Below are 26,879 nucleotides of genomic sequence, written 5' to 3' on the forward strand. Positions count from 1 at the left end.
CCTGGCTGAGGGAAGGAGGTTCTCACCCAAGATTTGACGGTATATGGCCCCGTCCATCGTCTCTTTTGATGCGGTGAAGTTGTCCTGTCCCCTTAGCAGAAAAACACCCCCAAAGCATAATGTTTCCACCTCCATGTTTGACGGTGGGGATGGTGTTCTTGGGGTCATAGGCAGCATTCCTCCTCCTCCAAACACGGTGAGTTGAGTTGATGCCAAAGAGCTCGATTTTGGTCTCATTTGACAACAACACTTTCAACCAGTTCTCCTCTGTATCATTCAGATGTTCATTGGCAAACTTCAGACGGGCCTGTATATGTGCTTTCTTGAGCAGGGGGACCTTGCGGGCGCTGCAGGATTTCAGTCTTTCACGGCGTAGTGTGTTACCAATTGTTTTCTTGGTGACTATGGTCCCAGCTGCCTTGAGCATTGACAAGATCCTCCCGTGTAGTTCTGGGCGGATTCCTCACCGTTCTCATGATCATTGCAACTCCACGAGGTGAGATTTTGCATGGAGCCCCATACCGAGGGAGATTGACAGGTCTTTTGTTTTTCTTCCATTTGCGAATAATCGCACCAACTGTTGTCACCTTCTCACCAAGCTGCTTGGCGATGATCTTGTAGCCCATTCCAGCCTTGTGTAGGTCTACAATCTTGTCCCTGACATCCTTGGAGAGCTCTTTGGTCTTGGCCATGGTGGAAAGTTTGGAATCTGATTGATTGATTGCTTCTGTGGACAGGTGTCTTTTATACAGGTAACAAGCTGAGATTAGGAGCACTCCCTTTAAGAGTGTGCTCCTAATCTCAGCTCATTACCTGTATAAAAGACACCTGGGAGCCAGAAATCTTTCTGATTGAGAGGGGGTGAAATACTTATTTCCCTCATTAAAATGCAAATCAATTTATAAAATTTTTGACATGCGTATTTCTGGATTTTGTTGATGTTATTCTGTCTCTCACTGTTCAAATAAATATACCATTAAAATTATAGACTGATCATTTCTTTGTCAGTGGGCAAATGTACAAAATCAGCAGGGGATCAAATACTTTTTTCCCTCACTGTACATGCTGATTGCTGAGAACAGTCCCATAATTTCAATGCCGTACAACTTCATCCACAAGCTGGAAAACTAGGTATGGCAATTCAAACAAGCTTGCACTAGGCTGCTGATCGAGCATGGTTTGTCGTAGTAGCCAGTGCATCATAACTACTGAGAGTGGAGTGATTTTCAGAATTAGGAACTAGTGTCAGGCGGATGAGCGATTTTTAGAGATGAGTTCCACATCCAACAAGACAGATCGGTTGAGGGATGAGCATCGCGTAGGAGTGACGTCATCTGACGGGAGACATTGGCCATGTTCGAGAGGATCAAAACCGTAATGTGTCATGGATAAATTGTGACTGACTGATCTACAAATAATAATAAGTAGTTATTGTTTATGCAATATTCTTTGTAAATCATTCAGTCCGCAGTCACCTGCGCTTTGGGCTGCAATACTGAACAACCCCAATGTTTTCCACAGATCACGTTGGTGTCCAGTTGCTAAGCAACCATTTTTTGTTGTCCAGACGAAAACCAGTCTGTCAAAAGTTGCTAGCTCACATCTAAATTCTCAAACTAAATACATACTGCAATTCCAACCACAAGACGTCATAGCTTTAATTCTAAGCCTCAAAATACAACACCGGGGCCCCTCAGGGGTGCGTTCTTAGTCCCCTCCTGTACTCCCTGTTCACCCATGACTGCGTGGCAAAGCATGACTGCAACACCATCATTAAGTTTGCTGATAACACAACAGTGGTAGACCTGATCACTGACAACGATGAGACAGCCTATAGGGAGGAGGTCAGAGACCTGGCAGGTTGGTGCCAGGACAACAACCTCTCCATCAATGTGAGCAAGACAAAGAAGATGATCGTGGACTACAGGAAAAGGATGGCCGAACAGGCCCCCATTACCATCGACAGGGCTGTAGTGGAGCGTGTCGAGTGTTTCAAGTTCCTTGGTGTCCACATCACCAACAAACTTTCGTGGTCCAAACACACCAAGACAGTCGTGAAGAGGGCACGACAACACCCTTCCCCCCTCAGGAGACTGAAAAGATTTGGCATGGGTCCCCAGATCCTCAAAAAGTTGTACAGATGCACCATTGAGAGCATCCTGACCGGTTGCATCACCGCCTGATATGGCAACTACTTGGCATCCGACCATAAGGCGCTACAGAGGGTAGTGCGTACAGCCAAATACATCACTGGGGCCAAGCTTCCTGTCATCCAGGACCTACAGTGGGGAGAACAAGTATTTGATACACATTTTGCAGGTTTTCCTACCTACAAAGCTTGTAGAGGTCTGTAATTTTTATCATAGGTACACTTTTAGACGGAATCTAAAACAAAAATCCAGAAAATCACATTTGTATGATTTTTAAGTAATTAATTTGCATTTTAATGCATGACAGAAGTATTTGATCACCTACCAACCAGTAAGAATTCCGGCTCTCACAGACCTGTTAGTTTTTCTTTAAGAAGCCCTCCTGTTCTCCACTCATTACCTGTATTAACTGCACCTGTTTGAACTCGTTACCTGTATAAAAGACACCTGTCCACACACTCAATAAAACAGACTCCAACCTCTCCACAATGGCCAAGACCAGAGAGCTGTGTAAGGACATCAGGGATAAAATTGTAGACCTGCACAAGGCTGGGATGGGCTACAGGACAATAGGCAAGCAGCTTGGTGAGAAGGCAACAACTGTTGGCGCAATTATTAGAAAATGGAAGAAGTTCAAGATGAAGGTCAATCACCCTCGGTCTGGGGCTCCATGCAAGATGTCACCTCGTGGGGCCTCAATGATCATGAGGAAGGTGAGGGATCAGCCCAGAACTACACGGCAGGACCTGGACAATGACCTGAAGAGAGCTGGGACCACAGTCTCAAAGAAAACCATTAGTAACACACTACGCCGTCATGGATTAAAATCCTGCAGCGCATGCAAGGTCCCCCTGCTCAAGCCAGCGCATGTCCAGGCCCGTCTGAAGTTTGCCATTGACCATCTGGATGATCCAGAGGAGGAATGGGAGAAGGTCATGTGGTCTGATGAGACAAAAATAGAGCTTTTTGGTGTAAACTCCACTCGCCGTGTTTGGAGGAAGAAGAAGGATGAGTACAACCCCAAGAACACCATCCCAACCGTGAAGCATGGAGGTGGAAACATCATTCTTTGGGGATGCTTTTCTGCAAAGGGGACAGGACGACTGCACCGTATTGAGGGGAGGATGGATGGGGCCATGTATCGCGAGATCTTGGCCAACAACCTCCTTCCCTCAGTAAGAGCATTGAAGATGGGTCGTGGCTGGGTCTTCTAGCATGACAATGACCCGAAACACACAGCCAGGGCAACTAAGGAGTGGCTCCGTAAGAAGCATCTCAAGGTCCTGGAGTGGCCTAGCCAGTCTCCAGACCTGAACCCAATAGAAAATCTTTGGAGGGAGCTGAAAGTCCGTATTGCCCAGCGACATCTCCGAAACCTGAAGGATCTGGAGAAGGTCTGTATGGAGTAGTGGGCCAAAATCCCTGCTGCAGTGTGTGCAAACCTGGTCAAGACCTACAGGAAACGTATGATCTCTGTAATCGCAAACAAAGGTTTCTGTACCAAATATTAAGTTCTGCTTTTCTGATGTATCAAATACTTATGTCATGCAATAAAATGCAAATGAATTACTTAAAAATCATACAATGTGATTTTCTGGATTTTTGTTTTAGATTCCGTCTCTCACAGTTGAAGTGTACCTATGATAAAAATTACAGACCTCTACATGCTTTGTAAGTAGGAAAACCTGCAAAATCGGCAGTGTATCAAATACTTGTTCTCCCCACTGTATATACTAGGCGGTGTCAGAGGAAGGCCCAGAAATTATCAAAGACTCCAGTCACCCAAGTTATATACTGTTCTCTCTGCTACCGCACGGCAAGCAGTACCAGAGTGCCAAGTCTAGATCCAAAAGGCCCCTTGACAGCTTCTACCCCCAAGCTATAAGACTGCTGAACAATTAATCAAATGGCCACCCGGACTATTTATATTGACCCCCCCCCCATTGACTCGGTACCAGTACACCCTGTATATAGCCTCATTATTGTTATGTAATTTTATTGTGTTACTTTTTATTTTAAACTTTAGTCTATTTAGTTAAAATGTTCTTAACTCTATTTCTTGAACTGCATTGTTGGTTAAGGTCTTGTAAGTAATCAGTTATGTTGTATTCGGAGCATGTGACAAATAACATTTGATTTGATTTAAACTTGCCTAAACAGCTAAATGTTTGTTTTTGACTTTGTTAAAATTACAGGGCTGTCAACTCTTACGCATGGGGCGTAAGACACATAGTCTGGTTGCCATCTCTGTTCAGCTATTACATTCCTCTCCTTGCCACTACTGTCATTTGCCGAAGAGACTGGCCTTTCAATAGTCACAGTCGGTATTAGATAGAACGTCACGGCCCCGCTTGCCTGTGGGGAAAATAACCTGTGCTTATCTAGGTTACCCCATTGGCTCACAGCAAAGAAAGTCAATTTTCTTGTTGTCTGCTTGTTTTAGTCAATTACAAAACTACATTTAAGACAAGTACCACATGTCCGCTCCCAAGAGTTCTAACTACTTAGAAAAACTTAATATTGTAGGGCTTCCCTCATGCCCCTTTTCATGACGGTGCTAGCAGACACGTGAGTGAGTGCTAGAGCTCCTACTTCTAAAAATCCACCTTTCCAGAAATAAGTCTCTCACTGACAGACCCCCCTCAGCCCCCAGCTTTGCCCTGGACACCATATGTGAATTGATTGCCCCCCATCTATCCTCAGAGTTCGTATTGCTTGGTGACCTAAACTGAGATATGCTTAACACCCCGGCCATCCTACAATCCAAACTAGATGCCCTCAATCTCACACAAATTATCAAGGAACCTACCAGGTACAACCCTAAATCCGTAAACAGGGGCACCCTTATAGATATCATCCTGACTAACTCACCCTCTAAATACACCTCCGCTGTCTTCAACCAGGATCTCAGCGATCACTGCCTTATTGCCTGCGTCCGTAACGGGTCTGCGGTCAAACGACCACCCCTCATCACTGTCAAACGCTCCCTAAAACACTTTAGCGAGCAGGCCTTCCTAATTGACCTGGACCAGGTATCCTGGATGGATATCTATCTCATTCCATCAGTAGAGGATGCCTGGATGTTCTTTAAAAGTGCTTTCCTATCAATCTTAAATAAGCATGCCCCATTCAAAAAATTCAGAACTAAGAACAGATATAGCCCCTGGTTCTCCTCAGACTTAACTGCACTTGATCAGCACAAAAACATCCTGTGGTGTACTGCATTAGCATTGAATAGCCCCGCGATATGCAACTTTTCAGGGAAGTTAGGAACCAATATACACAAGCAGTTAGGAAAGCAAAGGCTAGCTTTTTCAAACAGAAATTTGCATCCTGTAGCACTAACTCCAAAACGTTTTGGGACACTGTAAAGTCCATGGAGAATAAGAGCACCTCCTTCCAGCTGCCCACTGCACTGAGGCTAGGAAACACTATCACCACTGATAAATCTACAATAATCGAGAATTTCAACAAGCATTTTGCTACGGCTGGCCATGCTTTCCACCTGGCTACCACTACTCCGGCCATCAGCTCTGCACCCTCCGCTGCAACTTGCCCATGCCCCCCCCCCGCTTCTCCTTCACAAAAATTCAGACAGCTGATGTTCTGAAAGAGCTGCAAAATCTGGACCCCTACAAATCATCTGGGCTAGACTATCTGGACCCTTTCTTTCTAAAATTAGCAGCCGAAATTGTCACAACCCCAATTACCAGACTGTTCAATCTCTCTTTCGTATCGTCTGAGATCCCCAGAGATTGGAAAGCTGCCGCGGTCATCCCCCTCTTCGAAGGGGGTGAAACTCTAGACCCAAACTGTTACAGACTTATATCCATCCTGCCCTGCCTTTCGAAAGTTTTTGAAAGCCAAGTTAACAAACAGATCACCGACCATTTCGAATCACACCGTACCTTCTCCGCTATGCAATCCGGTTTCCGAGCTGGTCATGGGTGCACCTCAGCCACGCTCAAGGTCCTAAACGATATTATAACCACGATCGATAATAGACAGAACTGTGCAGTCGTCTTCATCGACCTGGCCAAGGCTTTCGACTCTGTCAACCACCGCATTCTTATTGGCAGACTAAATAGCCTTGGTTTCTCAAATGAATGCCTCGCCTGGTTCACCAACTACTTCTCAGATAGAGTTCAATGTGTCAAATCGGAGGGCCTGTTGTCTGGACCTATGGTAGTCTCTATGGGGGTGCCACAGGGTTCAATTCTTGGGCCGACTCTTTTCTCTGTGTATATCAATGATGTCGCTCTTGCTGCTGGTGATTCTCAGATCCACCTCTACGCAGACGACACCATTTTGTATACATCTGGCCCTTCATTGGACACTGTTAACAAACCTTCAAACGAGATTCAATGCCATACAACACTCCTTCCGTAGCCTCCAACTGCTCTTAAACACAAGTAAAACTAAATGCATGCTCTTCAATTTAATGCTGCTGGCACCCGCACACCCGACTAGAATCACTACTCTCGACGGGTCTGACCTAGAGTATGTGGACAACTACAAATACCTAGGTGTCTGGTTAGACTGTAAACTCTCCTTCCAGACTCACATTAAGCATCTCCAATCCAAAGTTAAATCCAGAATCGGCTTCCTATTTCGCAACAAAGCCTCCTTCACTCATGCTGCCAAACATGCCCTCGTAAAACTGACTATCCTACCGATCCTTGACTTCAGCGATGTCATTTACAAAATAGCTTCCAACACTCTACTCAGCAAATTGGATGTAGTCTATCACAGTGCCATCCATTTTGTCACCAAAGCCCCATATACTACCCACTACTGTGACCTGTACGCTCTTGTTGGCTGGTTCTCCCTACATATTCGTAGCCCACTGGCACCAGGCCATCTATAAATCACTGCTAGGCAAATCCCCGCCTTATCTTAGCTCATTGGTCACCATAGCAGCACCCACCCGTAGTCTGCGCTCCAGCAGGTCTATCTCACTGGTCATCCCCAAAGCCAACACCTCCTTTGGCCGCCATTCCTTCCAGTTCTCTGCTGCCAATGACTGGAACGAACTGCAAAAATCTCTGAAGCTGGAGACTTATCTCCCTCACTAATTTTAAGCATCAGTTGTCAGAGCACCTTACGATCACTGCACCTGTACACAGCCCATCTGAAATTAGCCCACCCAACTACCTCATCCCCATATTGTTATTTATTTTGCTCATTTGCACCCCAGTATCTCTATTTGCACATAATCTCTTGCACATCTATCATTCCAGTGTTAATACTAATTGTAATTATTTTGCACTATGGCCTATTTATTGCCTTACCTCCATAACTTGCTACATTTGCACACACTGTATATATATTTTCTACTTTCTGTTGAATTTTTGACTTTATGTTTTGTTTTACCCCATATGTAACTCTGTGTTGTTTTTATCGCACTGCTTTGCTTTATCTTGGCCAGGTCGCAGTTGTAAATGAGAACTTGTTCTCAACTGGCTTACCAGGTTAAATAAAGGTGAAAAAATAAAATGTATGACTTCAATATCGACTCGGAGTATATGAACATTCTATCATTAATGAACTTGAGCATATCAGGATATTTTATCCTGATTTGATAACCCTCATAGCTAATATCCAATAACAAAGTTTATGCAACTCTTTGTTATTGGAAAATATATAACTTTAACTTCTCAACAGATCGTTGGTGTCCGGTTGCTAAGCAACCATTTTTTGTTGTCCAGATAATAACCAGTCTGTCAAAAGTTGATAGGTAATGTCTGAATTTTTCAAATTAAGTACATACTGCAATTCCAACAACAAAATGACTTAGCTTTGATTTTAAGCCTCAAAATCCAAAAACTTGCCTAAACAGCTAGCTAAATATTTGTTTTTGACTTTGTTATAATTACAGGGCTGCCAACTATTACGCATTGGGCGTGAGACACATAGTCTGGTTGCCATCTCTATTCAGCTACTACATTTCACTACTTGCCACTCCTGTCATTTGTCAAAGAGACTGGCCTTTCAATAGTCCCAGTCGGTATTAGATAGAACGTCACGGCCCCGCCTGCCTTTGGGGAAAACAACTTCTCGTTACCTAGGTTACTCCTGTGGCTCACAGCAAAACCTTGAGTACAACAAAATGTCTAAAGATTACTTTTCAACATGACCTGCTCCTGAGCGTTCTAACTAAGAAAAACGTAATATTGTATTTCATGACAGTGCTAGCAGACACGTGAGTGAGCTACCAACCGGACCATTAAGCTAGTCAAGACCAACAACACAAACAAACAGACTTTACAGCTACACATAGTGAGTGGAGTTAAACGGACTATACTAAACAAGTTAAATGTCTTACCTGTGATAACATGTTTTCCACACACATAGCTGTGTGTAGCCTTCTTGGACACAGAGTTCCCAAATTACCCACTCTCCCACGTCGAATAGCCTGAAGCCACAGCACAGTGCTCCTTGGACATGTCTTACCTGTTATTAAATGTTTTCCACACATTTAGCTAAATGTAGCCTACTTGGACACCGGGTCCCCACATTTCCCACTCTCCCACGCCGAATAGCCTGAACCCACAGCACAGGACTCTTATTGCAGGGTTTCTTTCCCTACATGGGAGCATTGTGAACCATAGGTCTGTATTTCTTACCTGGTTACATGTACATTGAACAACACAGCAGCTACACAGCAGCTTTTCGGCATGTTTTGTTATTTCTGTATAACAAAAAATCTATGACGAAGTTGGCTCTTTTACAATATGGGTCACTGGGAATGAATGTTTTCCCCAATTTGTGGGCGTGTTCGAGGGGAATTCCTTATTATGATTTCAATATCGACTCAGAGTATCTTCAAATATGAACGTTCTATCATTAATGAGCTTGAGCAGATCAGAGGATTTGATCCTGATTCGATAACCCTCATAGCTAATATAAAATAACAAAGGTTATGCAAACCTTTGTTATTGGAAAATCTATAACTTTAACTTTTATTTCTCAACAGATTGTTTGTGTCCGGTTGCTAAGCAACCATTTTTTGTTGTCCAGATGATAACCATTCTTGCCTCGATGATAGGTCATGTCTGAATTTCTAAAATTAAATACATACTGCAATTCCAACAACAAAATGACTTAGATTTGATTTTAAGCCTCAAAATAAAAAAAACTTGCCTAAACAGCTAGCTAAATGTTTGTGTTTGACTTTGTTATAATTACAGGGCTGCCAACTATTACGCATTGCTTGTGAGACACATAGTCTGGTTGCCATCTCTGTTCAGCTACTACATTCCACTCCTTGCCACTCCTGTCATTTGTCAAAGAGACTGGCCTTTCAATAGTCCCAGTCGGTATTAGATGGAATGTCATGGCCCCGCCTGCCTGTGGGGAAAACAACTTCTCGATACCTAGGTTACTCCTTTGGCTCACAGCAAAACCTTGAGAAGTACAACAAAATGTCTAAAGATTACTTGTCAACATGGCCTGCTACCGAGCGTTCTAACTACTTAGAAAAACATAATATTGTAGAGCTTCATTCAGGCCCCTTTTTATGACAGTGCTGGCAGACACGTGAGCGGGTGCTAGCTACCAACCGGACCATTAAGCTAGTCAAGACCAACAACACAAACAAACAGACTATACAGCTACACATAGTGAGTGGAGTTAAACGGACTATACTAAACAAGTTAAATGTCTTACCTGTGATAAAATGTTTTCCACACACATAGCTATGTGTAGCCTATTTGGACACAGTGTTCCCAAATTACCCACTCTCCCATGTCAAATAGCCTGAACCCACAGCAAAGGACTCTTTAATTTAAAAAATGTTTAAGTATTATTTTTATATATATATATATATATATATATATATATATATATATATATTTTTTTTTTTGGGGGGGGGAGCTCAGCTTTAATATTGCAGATAGATTGTAACTTCCATCAATGTAATTGTCTGCATCACTTCCAATCCCCCATATGTTTTTTTCCCCACATATACATATATATATATATATATATATATATATATATATATACAGTGGGGAGAACAAGTATTTGATACACTGCCGATTTTGCAGGTTTTCCTACTTACAAAGCATGTAGAGGTCTGTAATGTTTATCATAGGTACACTTCAACTGTGAGAGACGGAATCTAAAACAAAAATCCAGAAAATCACATTGTATGATTTTTAAGTAAGTATTTGATACATCAGAAAAGCAGAACTTAATATTTGGTACAGAAACCTTTGTTTGCAATTACAGAGATCATACGTTTCCTGTAGGTCTTGACCAGGTTTGCACACACTGCAGCAGGGATTTTGGCCCACTCCTCCATACAGACCTTCTCCAGATCCTTCAGGTTTCGGGGCTGTCGCTGGGCAATACAGACTTTCAGCTCCCTCCAAAGATTTTCTATTGGGTTCAGGTCTGGAGACTGGCTAGGCCACTCCAGGACCTTGAGATGCTTCTTACGGAGCCACTCCTTAGTTGCCCTGGCTGTGTGTTTCGGGTCGTTGTCATGCTGGAAGACCCAGCCACGACCCATCTTCAATGCTCTTACTGAGGGAAGGAGGTTGTTGGCCAAGATCTCGCGATACATGGCCCCATCCATCCTCCCCTCAATACGGTGCAGTCGTCCTGTCCCCTTTGCAGAAAAGCATCCCCAAAGAATGATGTTTCCACCTCCATGCTTCACGGTTGGGATGGTGTTCTTGGGGTTGTACTCATCATTCTTCTTCCTCCAAACACGGCGAGTGGAGTTTAGACCAAAAAGCTCTATTTTTGTCTCATCAGACCACATGACCTTCTCCCATTCCTCCTCTGGATCATCCAGATGGTCATTGGCAAACTTCAGACGGGCCTGGACATGCGCTGGCTTGAGCAGGGGGACCTTGCGTGCGCTGCATGATTTTAATCCATGACGGCGTAGTGTGTTACTAATGGTTTTCTTTGAGACTGTGGTCCCAGCTCTCTTCAGGTCATTGACCAGGTCCTGCCGTGTAGTTCTGGGCTGATCCCTCACCTTCCTCATGATCATTGATGCCCCACGAGGTGAGATCTTGCATGGAGCCCCAGACCGAGTGTGAATGACCGTCATCTTGAACTTCTTCCATTTTCTAATAATTGCACCAACAGTTGTTGCCTTCTCACCAAGCTGCTTGCCTATTGTCCTGTAGCCCATCCCAGCCTTTCAGGTCTACAATTTTATCCCTGATGTCCTTACACAGCTCTCTGGTCTTGGCCATTGTGGAGAGGTTGGAGTCTGTTTGATTGAGTGTGTGGACAGGTGTCTTTTATACAGGTAACGAGTTCAAACAGGTGCAGTTAATACAGGTAATGAGTGGAGAACAGGAGAGCTTCTTAAAGAAAAACTAACAGGTCTGTGAGAGCCGGAATTCTTACTGGTTGGTAGGTGATCAAATACTTATGTCATGCAATAAAATGCAAATGAATTACTTAAAAATCATACAATGTGATTTTCTGGATTTTTGTTTTAGATTCCGTCTCTCACAGTTGAAGTGTACCTATGATAAAAATTACAGACCTCTACATGCTTTGTAAGTAGGAAAACCTGCAAAATCGGCAGTGTATCAAATACTTGTTCTCCCCACTATATGTAAACTTCTGACCCACTGGAATTGTGATACAGTGAATTATAAGTGAAATAATCTGTCTGTAAACAATTGTTGGAAAAATTACTTGTGTCATGCACAAAGTAGATGTCATAACCGACTTGCCAAAACTATAGTTTATTAACAAGAAATTTGTGGAGTGGTTGAAAAACAAGTTTTAATGACTCCAACCTAAGTGTATGTAAACGTCCGACTTCAACTGTATTTAGATATCTCAATTTACATACAGTCCCTTGCAAAAGTATTCATCCCCATTGGTGTTTTTCCTATTTTGTTGCATTACAACCTGTAATTTAAATTGATTTTTATTTGGATTTCATGTAATGGACTTACACAAAATAGTACAAATTGGTGAAGTGAAAAGAAAAAAATAACTTAAAAAAATATATAACGGAAAAGTGGTGATCCAATTACCTTCAGAAGTCACATAATTAGTTAGATTGCACACAGGTGGACTTTATTTAAGTGTCACATGATCTGTCACATGATCTCAGTATGAATACACCTGTTCTGAAAAGCCCCAGAGTCTGCAACACCACTAAGCAACGGGCACCACCAAGCAAGCGGCACCATGAAGACCAAGGAGCTCTCCAAACCAGGGACAAAGTTGTGGAGAAGTACAGATCAGGGTTGGATTATAAAAAAATATCCAAAACTTTGAACATCCCACGGAGCACCATTTAATCTGTCCATAGAACATTCTTCCAAGAGTCTTGATGATCATCCAGGTGCTTCCATGGGAATTTTGGGCAAACTTTAGTCAACTTTTTGGATGAGATAGGTCTCATTATGCCTGGAAAAAACCAAACACTGCATTCCACAGTAAGAACCTTATACCAATGGTCAATCATGGTGGTGGAAGTGTGAAGGTTTGGAGATGAACAATATGATCTTACAAGATCTTACCTTGACACTGTCTTCTCACAAAGGAATGACCTCAGCAGGTCATAACGGTATTGTTTATTGTTGTTCTTCAAGTTATATATTGCGCCAAATAATGAGTTATTAATCCTGTGTATATTCAGTGCGTTAACTTTTCAACTGTCTCAATCATTTTGAAATCAGAGCATATGCACCTGCAATTCTAGATCACGAGCGTTGTAACCCCGGCAGCTTCCTGCCCCCACACTGTGACCCGCGGCAGATTGAAGCTTGAGATTGGTTTAGTAAGGGTCCAGGACCAAGGTGATTGGATGCGCATTTGTAAAGAAATGCCCCTCACGAGTAGAGTGGCGTGCAGCCACGGCAGACTGGACAGGCACGTTCATTCTCTGCTGATCAAAGTTTATGAACTCAATTGTCAAAAGAGCAGCAATGCAACTTGTAGCGCTGTTTTGTACACATAATTGTAAACAAATACATTTGCCGTCCCTGTTGCAGAACGCTTCCTTATACGCATTGCCCCCAATATAAAGAATTGACAAAATAATATATTTCCAAACAAATTTATGTATTACAAATACATTTACAAATGTCTGTCACGTATTAAAATACATTTCAAAATGCATAAAGAACGACATTATTTTGCCCAAATAAATAGTTCACATGTATACTAAAATGCATCCAAAGAATATATTTTAAATGTGTATATATACAGTACCAGTCAAAAGTTTGGACACACCTACTCATTCAAGGGTTTTTCATTATATTTACTATTTTCTACATTGTAGAATAATAGTGAAGACATCAACACTATGAAATAACACATATGGAATAATGTAGTAACCAAAAAAGTGTTAAACAAATCAAAATATATGTTATATTTGAGATTCTTCAAAGTAGCCACCCTTTGCCTTGATGACAGCTTTGCACACTCTTGGCATTCTCTCAACCAGCTTACCTGGAATGCTTTTCCAACAGCCTTGAAGGAGTTACCACATATGCTTAGCACTTGTTGGCTGCTTTTCATTCACTCTGCCGTCCGACTCATCCCAAACCATCTCAATTGGGTTGAGGTCGGGGGATTGTGGAGGCCAGGTCATCTGATGCAGCACTCCATCACTCTACTTCTTGGTCAAATAGCCCTTACACAGCCTGGAGGTGTGTTGGGTCATTGTCCTGTTGAAAAACAAATGATAGTCCCACTAAGCCCAAACCAGATGGGATGGCGTATCGCTGCAGAATGCTGTGGTAGCCATGCTGGTTAAGTGTGCCTTGAATTCTAAATAAATCACAGACCAGCAAAGCACCCCCACACGATAACACCTCCTCCTCCATGCATTACGGTGGGAACTATACATGCAGAGATCATCCGTTCACCCACCGCGTCTCACAAAGACACGGCGGTTGGAACCAAAAATCTCCAATTTGGACTCCAGACCAATGGACAAATTTCTAACGGTCTAATGTCCATTGCTCGTGTTTCTTGGCCGAAGCAGGTCTCTTCTTATTATTGGTGTCCTTTAGTAGTGGTTTCTTTGCAGCAATTCAACCATGAAGGCCTGATTCACACAGTCCCCTCTGAATAGTTGATGTTGAGATGTGTCTGTGACTTGAACTCTGTGAATAATTTATTTGGGCTGCAATTTCTGAGGCTGGTAACTCTAATGAACTTATCCTCTGCAGCAAAGGTAACTCTGGGTCTTCCATTCCTGTGGCGATCCTCATGAGAGCCAGTTTCACCATAGTGCTTGATGGTATTTGCGACTGCACTTGAAGAAACTTTCAGAGTTCTTGAATGTTCCGTATTGACTGACCTTCATGTCTTAAAGTAATGATGGACTGTCGTTTCTCTTTGCTTATTTGAGCTGTTCTTGCCATAATATGGACTTGTTCTTTAACCAAATAAGGCTATCTTCTGTATACCCCCCCTACCTTGTCATAACACAAATGATTGGCTCAAACGCGTTATTCCACAAATTACGTTTTTAGCAGGCACACCTGTTAATTTAAATGCATTCCAGGTGACTACCTCATACTGGTTGAGAGAATGCCAACAGTGTGCAAAGCTGTCATCAAGGCAAAGGGTAGTAAAAATAAAGAAAAACCCTTGAATGAGTAGGTGTGTCCAAACTTTTGAATGGCAGGGTATATTTTTTGTATAAGCTTACTACTAGTGATTTAATACACCACTTGCATTAGCCCAGGTCCATAGGCTACATTTTTCACCTCGTTTGGTCATTTGCAATTTAGCACTAGGTTCATTTTGCACATTTTGCTCAAACAGATTGTGAATCCAAATGTGTAAATGACAATACATTGAAAGATAATTTGGGTTGGGTGTAGAGTCAGATTTACAGTGCCTTGCAAAAGTATTCAGCCCCCTTGGCGTTTTTCCTATTTTGTTGCATTACAACCTGTAATTTAAATGGATTTTTATTTGGATTTCATGTAATGGACATACACAAAATAGTCCAAATTGGTGAAGTGAAATGAAAAAAAATAGCTTGTTTCAAAAAGTTCTATGAAATAAATAACGGAAAAGTTGTGTGTGCATATGTATTCACCCCCTTTGCTATGAAGCCCCTAAATAAGATCTGGTGCAACCAATTACCTTCAAAAGTCACATATTTAGTTAAATAAAGTCCACCTGTGTGCAATATAAGTGTCACATGATCTGTCACATTGTCTCAGTATATATAAACATCTGTTCTGAAAGGCCTGCAACACCACTAAGCAAGGGGCACCACCAAGCAAGCAGCACCATGAAGACCAAGGAGTTCTCCAAACAGGTCAGGGACAAAGTTGTGGAGAAGTACAGATCAGGGTTGGGTTATAAAAAAATCTGAAACTTTGAACATCCCACGGAGCACCATTTAAATCCATTATTTAAAAAATGGAAAGAATATGGCACCACAACAAACCTGCCAAGAGAGGGCCACCCACCAAAAATCATGGACCAGGCAAGGAGGGCATTAATCAGAGAGGCAACAAAGAGACCAAAGATAACCCTGAAGGAGGTGCAAAGCTCCACAGCGGAGATTGGAGTATCTGTCCATAGGACCACTTTAAGCCGTACTGTGCACAAGCTGCTAGGCACAAATGAAAAATATCTTGCCTATGTAGAGTAAGATGATGGCAATGTTTTTCAAATCAGCCTCAACCACATGAAGATTGATATTCATTTGATTATTCATGAATGTGGGTTAATTTTTATTAATCAAATGTCACATGAACATATTCAAAACCCCAGTATTTAGGAAACATAGATCAGGGGTGGGCTGACAACCCTCTTGGAGAGCTACTTCTAGGCAGGATTTTCTACGTTCCTATTTTAAAGGGATAGTTCATCCAAATGAATTACATATTTACATGTTAGTTTCCTATGGACAAGGAAAGACTGCAATCCATCCAAAGGTTAGCCACTGCCACCAACCATCAATATCAGCATTTTCTAACCAAAAACCAAAGTAATTAAATGTCCCGCAGTTAGCATACTCTAAATGTCATGCCCAAATAATCTCAAAGTAACTTCAAATCAAGTCATCAACTTTTGTGTGTATTCACTTTAAAAGAATCCTGAATACACCTGACCTGTGATTTATTTTTATTCCAGCCTGGTAATGGGCCTAAGCCATGTGAAAATATGTAGAACTGCATATCAAGCTGCATGTTGAACGTTGAGATTGCTGAAAGGCCAATATCTTTGGCAAATGACAGGAATTGCAAGGAGTGGAATGTTAGCTAAAAAGACTGGTACCCAGAATATTCCATAGAAAATAAAGAACAGAACAGGCTTGGAACCTCTAATCCTGGCAATTTAACTGGTAAACTCATGGGTACACTCGCAATGGTCGTGATTAGAGGGAGTACAGCTACTACCCGAAGTGTTTTTTTTGTAGCAGGTTAGGAGAGCATTCTACCTAACCCTTTTCCTAAACTTAACCTAAGTCTCCTAACCTGCCATGTTAATTATCCTAAGGTGCTGTGTAAGTTCTCTTAACCTGCTATAAAACTTCCAATCGTAGCTGTACTCCCTCATAGATATCCTATTAAATTCCTAATTCTATTTACTCCCTCTAGTCAGAACCACTCGCAATGGCTTCCTGGGTAATGTGGTGCAATAATTTCCATGGTATTGTAAAATGTTTATTCAAATAATGTTAACTGATGTGGCTCATGCAATGGAATGTATTTTTTGTAATGTCAGTTTAGTTGTATCAACAAATCACAGCACATGGGTACACTTCCTGCGTTCACTTCCCGCTTTAACTTCCTGCTTTGCTCCAATGTGTATTCATGGGTTGCACGTTTTGTCACAATATTGTTTTGAATGTTCGTTTTAGGACTGATTCCCAGCTGAGCATTTTACTCAATGCAGTCTCAATGGGTGCTGATGAAGATTTTGTATACAGTGCATTACTGTGGCTTGGAAACACAACAACATTTCAAAATGAGGCAAATAATTAGTAGGACAAGCTTTTGTCATCATTGTGATGTCTCCAGATTGACTTTAGATGCAGTATAACTTTAGCTAGCTAGCTAAGATTGAGGGGAGTGCTGTGAAATATTAGCTAGCTAACGTTATCTACCTAACATTTCAGAGCATTTCAGAACTCTCCCCTCAATCTTAGCTAGGCTAAAGTTATACTGCATCTATACTGCATCTAAAGTTAAGCTGGAGACATCACAATGATGACAATGATGACAAGCTTGTCCTACTAATGATTTGCCTCATTTGTCGAACTTGGCTAGCTCATGGCAACATTGCCATCTCTCTAAAGTAAACTTGACAACATCATGAAGATGGCAGTTGTTTTCTAATAATGATTTGTTTACTTTAGCAATGTCATTGTATTTAAAGGCAACTATATTGTAAATTTGACGAAACAGTCATTAGTCCCCGTCAGTCAGACATCAATATGCTGCGGCATCTGTAGAGCGTTGATAACAATGGCAATCATGCGACCGTGTGACAGAGGTGCAACACATTATTATTATTATTATTATTATTATTATTATTATTATTATTATTATTATAAAAATCATCATTACTTGATTAGTTACTCAAAAATAAAAAGTTAAAGGTTAAAAATGCACATTAAAAAACACTTAACAATAAATTGCAATTAAAATAGCAGAGCAATCAGCCAAGGCTGCCATAAGGGCACCATGACAACTATGTATCATAATGTCATGCATTGTCTTTCATCAGATGGCGTCACTCCTACGTGATGCTTGTCCCTCAACCGATCTGTCTGACTTGGAATGCATATTAACATTTTATATTCCAGTGCATCCGCCATTCAAAAATGAAAACATAGTTCCTAATTGTCCCCCACAATGAAATCAGGTAGGGAACTGTGGATCTGTCGCTGTCCATTAGTACGTTTGTATGTTCGTTCGTCACACAATATCTCAAACAGCACTGGCACGATTTTGATTAAACTTGGGTGAATGATTCGTCTTGCTATGGAGATCCGACATTTACAGAATTACACTGATTGGCCCAAGGGGGGCGCTGCATCATTCGTGGGGGACATGTTTATTGTTGCCTTATTTATAATATCACTGCACTCTTGCATAACTCTACACGAAATAGGCAGAATAACTAGCTAAATTGTTACAAACGTGACAGTGATTTAATCGTTTGCAATTGTGAGAAAATATAAACAAAGCAGTGGATTTGAAAATCATGCTAGCTTTCGTGCCCATTGTCAAACTTCTGAAATACTTTTACATTTTGCCGACGCTCTTATCCAGAGCGACTTACAGTTAGTGAGTGCATACATTTTTTCATACTGGCCCCCCGTGGGAATCGAACCCACAACCCTGACGTTGCAAGTGCCATGCACTACCAACTGAGCTTCAGGAGGCCTACAAATACTGCTCATTGAAGCACACAACTCCTTAGCTAGATGTGAAATGGTGCAACTTCACTAACCAAAACACGTCAACATTATTTACAGATTTATAATTTTAGCTTTGATTAATTCAGCCTGTTTTGAGGGTTCAAGTTTAAAGTTTTAATGTCACATGCACAAGTACAGTGAAATGCCTTTCTTCAGTAGGCGATGTCACCTACTTAATATTTTCCGAAGTTAGACAACACATTGTAGCCAAACTACTTTAGAAATATCCCATTACCCTTTGCGAGATATGAGACGGATCAGTTTAGGCGGAATCTGACGTAAGACAATGAATGGCATGGCCTTAAGGACAAAAAGGAGCTCACACCCCTGACAAATAGTATCTGCTCATATTAACATTCCTGAGGTTCAATGCCTAGTTTAATGTGTGTAACCTTTTCTCTGGGCTCAGTGCCAGGTTTCTACGCTATTGTCCTCTGGTTTTTCATTGATGTGCTTCATTGTTTGCAATGTTTAATCTTTTTCTCATATTCTCATTACAGGCCTCCATGCAAAGCTCCAGTGTCTTCCTAAAACCCTGATTCTTTTCTCTTCTGTACAGTGTGCTCAATCTACTGTACCTGCTCTTGGAAAACTCTCTGGAGGCCATCTTTCGTTTACATCCACCTACTGGTTCTTTTGAGAGTCATTCACCACAAACAATCAGGGGAGTAGAACAATGGCCTAAACACAGGGAGGGACGCAGACATTTTCAAAAGTGACCTGTCCGTAACCCTACATGGTTCCCAGGGATTCAGAAATCTAAGCAGACAAAATAGCATTAATAAAGACAATGGTGTCATAACAGGGCGGCAGGTAGCTTAGTGGTTAAGAGTGTTGTGCCAGTAACCGAAAGGTCGCTGGTTCTAATCCCCAAGCCGACTAGGTGAAAAATCTGTGCCCTTGAGCAAGGCACTTAACGCTAATTGCTCCTGTAAGTCGCTCTGGATAAGAGCGTCTGCTAAATGACAAAAAAATAACAAGTGTCCTAACTTCATTGTCACAACATTATGTAGGCCCCACTTAGTGCCTACTAGGCCTTTTCTTCACACAGTACTCAGCCTGTGATCTTTGTCCTTCAGTGCTCTTGTATGTTTTATGTCAATTGATGTTGTTTTGATCTATCCCACCTCCTCTCATAGGTCAGTCCAGTGAAGCTGATCTATGCCTATGGGAAAACTGATGATATCATTGTAGGAGTAGCAGTAGTTATATTGTAGATCTAGGATACTGTAACAGTAAAGTGGTATTTGTCGTCTAGTCGTCTGGAGTTGTAGGTGTATTGGTTTTCAACACCTCCAAAACCTTTGGAAGATCAAATTACTCTTTAAAGGTTCATGTGAATGTGTCGCTCCTCCTCAAGTTTTAGAGAAGAGATCGGAACCTCCACAACATTGACGTGTATTAACACAGAACTCTAGAAGGCTTCATAGATACTCATGATCATCAGTCTGTATTCTCTCTCCTTCAGGATTATCATATCACAAAGAACTGGATTCCCCTGGTGGAAAAGAAACAGAGCTACACCATCCTGTCGCTGACCGAGGCAGAAGGTCAAACCACCATAACCTTCTGGAAGGCTATCCAGTCATGTGACGAGGACGACTTCCACATCACTGTGAGTCAACTTTTTCACACAGAGACACAAACTTCAAGTAATGTGTACTGGAAGTCTTAAAAAGATTGAAGAGGACAACCATGTTTGTTTACAAATATCTAAGCAACCTAAAGCCTGTTTTGAGAGTTGTTCACCTTTTACCTAGATAGATGTATTCTGTAGAACAAAGTTAGAGATGAGTTGAAGGTGGCAGGTAGCCTAGCGGTTAAAGAGTGTTGGGCCAGTAACCGAAAGGTCGCTGGTTTGAATACATGCGCCGACAAGGGTAAAAATCTGTCTGTGCATTTGAGCAAGGCACTTGAACCTTAATTGCACCAGGGGTGCCATACTACTATGGCTGAAGCTGTAAAACAGCACATTTCACTGCACCTATCCGGTGTATGTGACAATAAATAAATAAATTGGGGGGGGGGGGGTTTCTCAAGTTAGGGAGGGCCAAAATATCCTTCCCCAGTATGCCATCTGTGCCATGGTAATAATGGCATGGCCTTACGGACAAAAAGGAGCTCACACCCCTGAGAAATAGGCCATTCCTGAGGTTCAATGCCTAGTTATGGAGAATGTAAGAGTGACCTCACACACATGTCCTGTAACAGGATCAAATTGTCCCTCTGGATCAGGCATGTCTAGTCTTTTATTTTGGGTTGAACAGGTCAAATATGATTGAATTCAATGAAATGGAATTGATATTGTGATATTGGTTATATGGGAGGTTGTATCCTTAGCCTTGAACATGTGACTGTGTAACAGACCCATATGGAAAAGAATCAAGTAATCTAATGCATGTTTTTCCTTATGTCAGTGGTGTATTTGTATGTGTTAACTTAGGTAGTTGCCTTATCTAATATCTATATAATAATATGCTAAGGAATTCTAAGCTGCTGGAAGATCTCCTCCTACAATTTTGGACGATTTTCTTCCTCCCACATGGGATTATCTACTTCATATTCCGCTGTGTTTTGTATTTGTGTTTATTTTCCCGGTTTTTGTGTTTGGAATGGCAAATTGCATCATCCTGACAATACTAGGCTACTATGATGTAACTGAAGACAGACGTTTTCCAAATTCAAACTGTCATAATTGTTGCATCATCATTTATACCATGATGACGTCACTAGGCCTATTAATTATAATGCTCATTGACTGGACATTACAAATTACCATGGCAAATATGCATCACAATAGTAATATTAATTGTGCAACACGCAGCAATCCACATAGCTACAGTAGTATTAACTGCGCTGCTGTGCTTATAGTCTATGGCGGGCCTGTGCCTAAAATCTTCAACAATTCTTAAACTAACTCTCAAATCCTATCAAATAATGCTGTTAAATGAAGCAAGGTGTATAATGAGTCAAATAATCACTAGGCCTAAAACATAGGAAACAAACGTGAGCTGGTAGATAAACTGGAGAGATGGAAATTAGGCCTACCTCCACGCTTGGATGTGGTCGAATCCGTGCGAGCTACAAATTCTAGCTGGTCACTTCACTCAAACCTTTCTATTTTTGGGGCAGCTAAAACCATGTGCACTCAGGGTAGCCTATGTGGAGAGAAGGGTAGAAAGAGAGAAATGCAATGATTGCGCAACATTTCAAAATGCAAACGTGTGAAAAAACAGTAAGCTACTTACTTACTGTTGTGGTTTTGGTTTCGAGTTTCCCATTCCTGATTATCTATCCACAAGTGAAGTAGGCTATCTGTCTGTACACAAAAGATGTAGGCCTGAGTAAATTAATTTCTGTGGAACAAAATATATCTGCAATTCTGGAGCCCTATTTTGACAGTAAAAATATAGCAACAATAGCCTAATTATTAACCCAACAATCATGCCTATCACTGGTTTAGGTAGGCTATTGCAAATCAAAACAACTTTATCATGCATTCCTGCTTGGAAATGTTAGATGAAACAACTCGAGTTGAGAATATTGGTATATCCAGAGACCAAAAAGCTGAACAGACAAACATATTTTAGAATTGCAGGAGGGGGGAATTGCATTAAATAAAAGTATTAATTTCCAATGATTTACTCTGGACAGGTGCCACTAGTTGTTTGTTATAAGTCAACATATAAAAAACCATGACAATTATTATTAGAAAAATACAACATTTGTATGTGTGTATATATATATATATATATATATATATATGTATGTATGTATGTATTTATGTATGTATATATGTATATATATGTGTGTGTGTGTGTTCAGGTATGCATTTCCAAAGTTACGGCTGCGCAGCACCTCCTACTGGACAGTTATGTCTTTGGTCTCCGATCCAGGGTTTATAACTAATACCTGCTTAGCTTTGATATTTGTCACTGACTACTACCAATGTGCTATCATGAGAATTATTGTTGAGAGATCTCCACTTAATAACTAAATAGATTCACTGCTGCTATCAAAGTCATTCCTCCTCCTCTGTCCTCCTCTTCTCTCCCCTTTTATCCTATCCTCATCCTGTCCACCTCCTCTCCTCCTCTTCCTCACCTCCTCCTGTCCTCTTTCTCTCCTCCTCCCCCTCCTCACCTCCTCCTGCTCTCCTCCTGTTCTCATGTCCTCCTCCCCCCTCCTCCTCCTCCTCCTCCTCTTCCTCCTCATCTCCTATCCTCTCCTCCTCCTCTCCTGCCTGTCTTTCTGCTTTCTCCCTCCCTCCTCCTGCTCCTTGTCCTCGATGTTGACTTTGCTTCTTTTTTCAATAAGTTTCACATTGCATGCATCAATGACTTCAGACAGTGGTATACAAGTGCTCTGAAATGTGTGTGTCCAATGTATGTGAGACCTTAGATAGCTTACATGTCTCTAGTATGGTTTTTATATGCATGCAACATTTTGGTTGTTAACCATCCATATATGTCAGATATTACAAGTATCTTCTATGAATCTTGTAAATGTATATGCTGCCATATTTATTACTTACAAGTTCCAGGTAGACCATAAGAATCTTGTTAAATTATTCTCTATTTTTTTCATATGGAGAATGGACTGGTAACACAGATAGTATTTATTATTATTATTTATTACATTTCTATAGTGCTTTTCATAGAATCTCAAAGTACTTAAAGAGCAAAAAACAAACAAGCAATGTATCATGACAGGTCAACCAATAGAGGCCAAATCTATTGAAAGCTGCATCCTATGAATATGGAGAGGGTAAGTTTGTGGCTTGAACGAAGAGAGCTGGGCAGAGGATGGTAGATTATGTTGATGGAGTCTGCTTATGATCTTGTAGATGGTAAGTCTGAGAACCAGGAGTCTTATAGACACTATACTTCTCCTCTTCCACTCTGTGTAGTACCCACTTGGGTGATGCCTCAACAGCTCTGAGCGCCAGAAAGCTCACCACACAAAGTTCAGAATGGTAGTCAGTCGTCTTCTCTACGAGCCCTCTGCCTCAGCACTGCTATATTCCTCTATCTCCCATTCCTCTCACGCTTCAGGTGACTCTTCAAATGATAATCTCAAAAGATCAGGAATTGGCAGCAAGGTGAAACAAAAAAGATGGTACTGTGTCCAGATGCATTTCTTCAAACAAACGCTAGCTAGCCAATCCAAAAAGTGTTAACCTGTCAGTGAATCTGACAAATGAACACAGTAGTTCCTCTTCCACTGCAGATTACTGTCCCTGTAGAACATGTACTGTATATACACTGCAAGGTCATGAAGGGGACAAAGCTCAACAGGAAAAATCATATCACTAGGGTAAATGACCCCTCTCTCTTTTCATGGTCTAAGCATTTTACAATTATGACATAAGTTTGTCATTAGAGCCCATAGAGGTTTCTGACGTCTCTTCCCTTCCCTGCTCCTTCTCTCTATCCCTCCCTCTCTCTCTGTCGGTCTCAGATTGAGCCGATGATCGAGCACCTGGACCTGGTCCATCACATGGTGGTCTATGGCTGTCCCTTGTCTGTAAACCAGGGTTTCCACTAGCTTCTATAGCCACAAAGTCAGATTCCACAGTCACAAAGTCAGATTCCACAGCCACTAAGTCAAAATTGGGTTACGATTAGGGTCAGGTTTCAAATCCAATTTTAAGAAGATAAATTATAGAAATGGTGGGGTTTATGACTTTAGAACAGGGTTCCCCAACTGGCGGCCCGCAGGAGATTTTATTTTATAATTGGTGAACATAAAACACCAACAAATCAGCTCCAAGTGATTTTAATTTTGAAAAATCTGTTCCAAAGTATTCCCACGCACAATAGAGAGATATACAATATATATACAAAAGTATGTGGCAACCCCTTCAAATTTGTGGACAGGTGTATAAACTCGAGCACACAGCCCTGCAATTTCCATAGACAAACATTGGCAGTAGAATGGCCTTACTGAAGAGCTCAGTGACTTTCAACGTGGCACTGTCATAGGAGGCCACCTTTCCAACAAGTCAATTAGTCAAATTTCTGCCCTGCTAGAGCTGTCCCGGTCAACTGTATGTGCTGTTATTGTGAAGTGGAAACGTATAGGAGCAACAACAGCTCAGCCGCAAAGTGGTAGGCCACAAGCTCACAGCACGGGACCACCGATTGCTGAAGCATGTAGCGAGTAAAAATTGTGTAGCACGTCTGTCCTCGGTTGCAACACTCACTACTGAGTTCCAAACTGCCTGTGGAAGCAACGTCAGCACAATAACTGTTCGTCAGGAGCTTCATGAAATGGGTTTCCATGGCTGAGCAGCCGCATACAAGGCTAAGATCACCATGCTCAATACCAACCTTCGACTGGAGTGGTGTAAAGCTGGCCGCCGTTGGACTCTGGAGCAGTGGAAACCCGTTCTCTGGAGTGATGAATCACGCTTCACCATCTGGCAGTCCGGCGGATGAATCTGGGTGAGGCGGATGCCAGAACGCTGCCTGCCTGAATGCATAGTTCCAACTGTAAAGTTTGGTGGAGGAGGAATAATGGTCTGGGGCTGTTTTTCATAGTTCGGGCTACGCCCCTTAGTTCCAGTGAAGGGAAATCTTAACGCTACAGCATACAATTACAATCTAGACGATTCTGTGCTTCCAACTTTGTGGCAACAGTTTGGGTAAGGCCCTTTCCTGTTTCAGCATGACAATGCCCCCATGCTCAAAGTGAGGTCCATACAGAAATGGTTTGTCGAGTTTGGTGTGGAAGAACTTGACCGGCCTGCACAGAGCCCTGACCTCAACCCCATCAAACACCTTTGGGATGAATTGGAACGCCATCTGCGAGCTAGGCCTAATCGCCCAACATCAGTGCCCGACCTCACTAATGCTCGTGTCTGAATGAAAGCAAGTCCCCGCAGCAATGTTCGAACATCTAGTTTAAAGCCTTCCCAGAAAAGTGGATGCTGTTATAGCAGCAAATGGGTGACCAACTACATATTAATGCCCATGATTTTGGAATGAAATGATTGTTTTAGTCAAATGTTATATCTGTTTGGGCTTGTTGTGGTCAATTTGCAGACTGCAATAAAGAAAATGGTCCCACGGCTGAATCTAGTTGATGATCCCTGCTATAGAAGCTAGTGATGCCCATGAACCAGACGTACAAGCAGAAATGTCACATTAGAGGACCAGAGGATGAATACCAGTGTTTCGTCAGCAACAAAAAGAAAGTACTTCCAGGTCATAGAATTTTGGAAATTTTCATTGTATATTGCCATGACAAAAGTCAGAATTGCTGCAGCAAAATCAAGCATTTCTGCATGCAGATATCACCAAACAAAAATTGTTAATTCCTGGAGGGGCTGTAAAATGGGGAGACTAGACACTATATGGTAAACATTCAGAAAAGGTTTGTTGACAAATATCTAAGCAACCTGTTTTAAGAGTTGTTCCCCTGTAACTAAATATCCTGTCACTGGCATACCAGACACCCCCGCAACCCCACAAGGCAGAGGGTCCACAAGATCTGGGGGCCCATGCGCCTGTCATCAAACCAAAGTTTATTCCTCACATGCTTCACAAACAACAGGTTTGAATAACAGTGAAATGCTTACTAACGGGCCCTTCCCAACAATGCAGAGAGAAAGAAAACAGAGAAATAATAGAAAAGTAAAACATGTAATAATAAAAGTAATAGTAAATACACAATGAGTAACGATAACTTGGCTATATACACAGGGTACCAGTACCGAGTCGATGTGCAGGGGTACGGGGCAATTGAGGTAGACATGTACATATAAGTAGGTGTCTAAAGTGAAAGATAATAAATAGTACCAGCAGCTTATGTGATGAGGGTCAACGCATATAGTCCGGGTAGCTATTTGGTTAACTATTTAACTAACTATTTAGCAGTCTTATGGCTTGGGGTTAGAAGCTGTTCAGGGTCCTGTTGGTTCCAGACTTGATGCATCAGTACCGCTTGCCGTGTGGTAGCAGAGAGAACAGTCCATGACTTGGGTCTTTTACTTTTTGTAGGGCCTTCCTCTGACACCGTCTGGTATAGAGGTCCTGGATCGCAGGGAGCTTGGCCCCAGTGATGTACTGGGCTGTAAGCACTACCCTATGTAGCATCTTGCGGTTGGATGCCAAGCAGTCAATCACAGTTGCGATTGATGTCTCTATATACAGTGCCTTCGGAAAGTATTCAGACCCTTTGACTTTTTCCACATTTTGTTAGGTTACTGTCTTATTCTAAAATGCATTTTTTTTTTATGTATTCCCTTATCAATCTACACACAATACCCCATTATGACAAAGCAAAAACAGTTTTGGGTTTATTTTGCAAATGTATAAAAATAATAATAATAA

Source organism: Coregonus lavaretus (genome assembly GCF_964263955.1).
Source record: "Coregonus lavaretus genome assembly, chromosome: 8".
Classification (NCBI taxonomy): Eukaryota; Metazoa; Chordata; class Actinopteri; order Salmoniformes; family Salmonidae; genus Coregonus; species Coregonus lavaretus.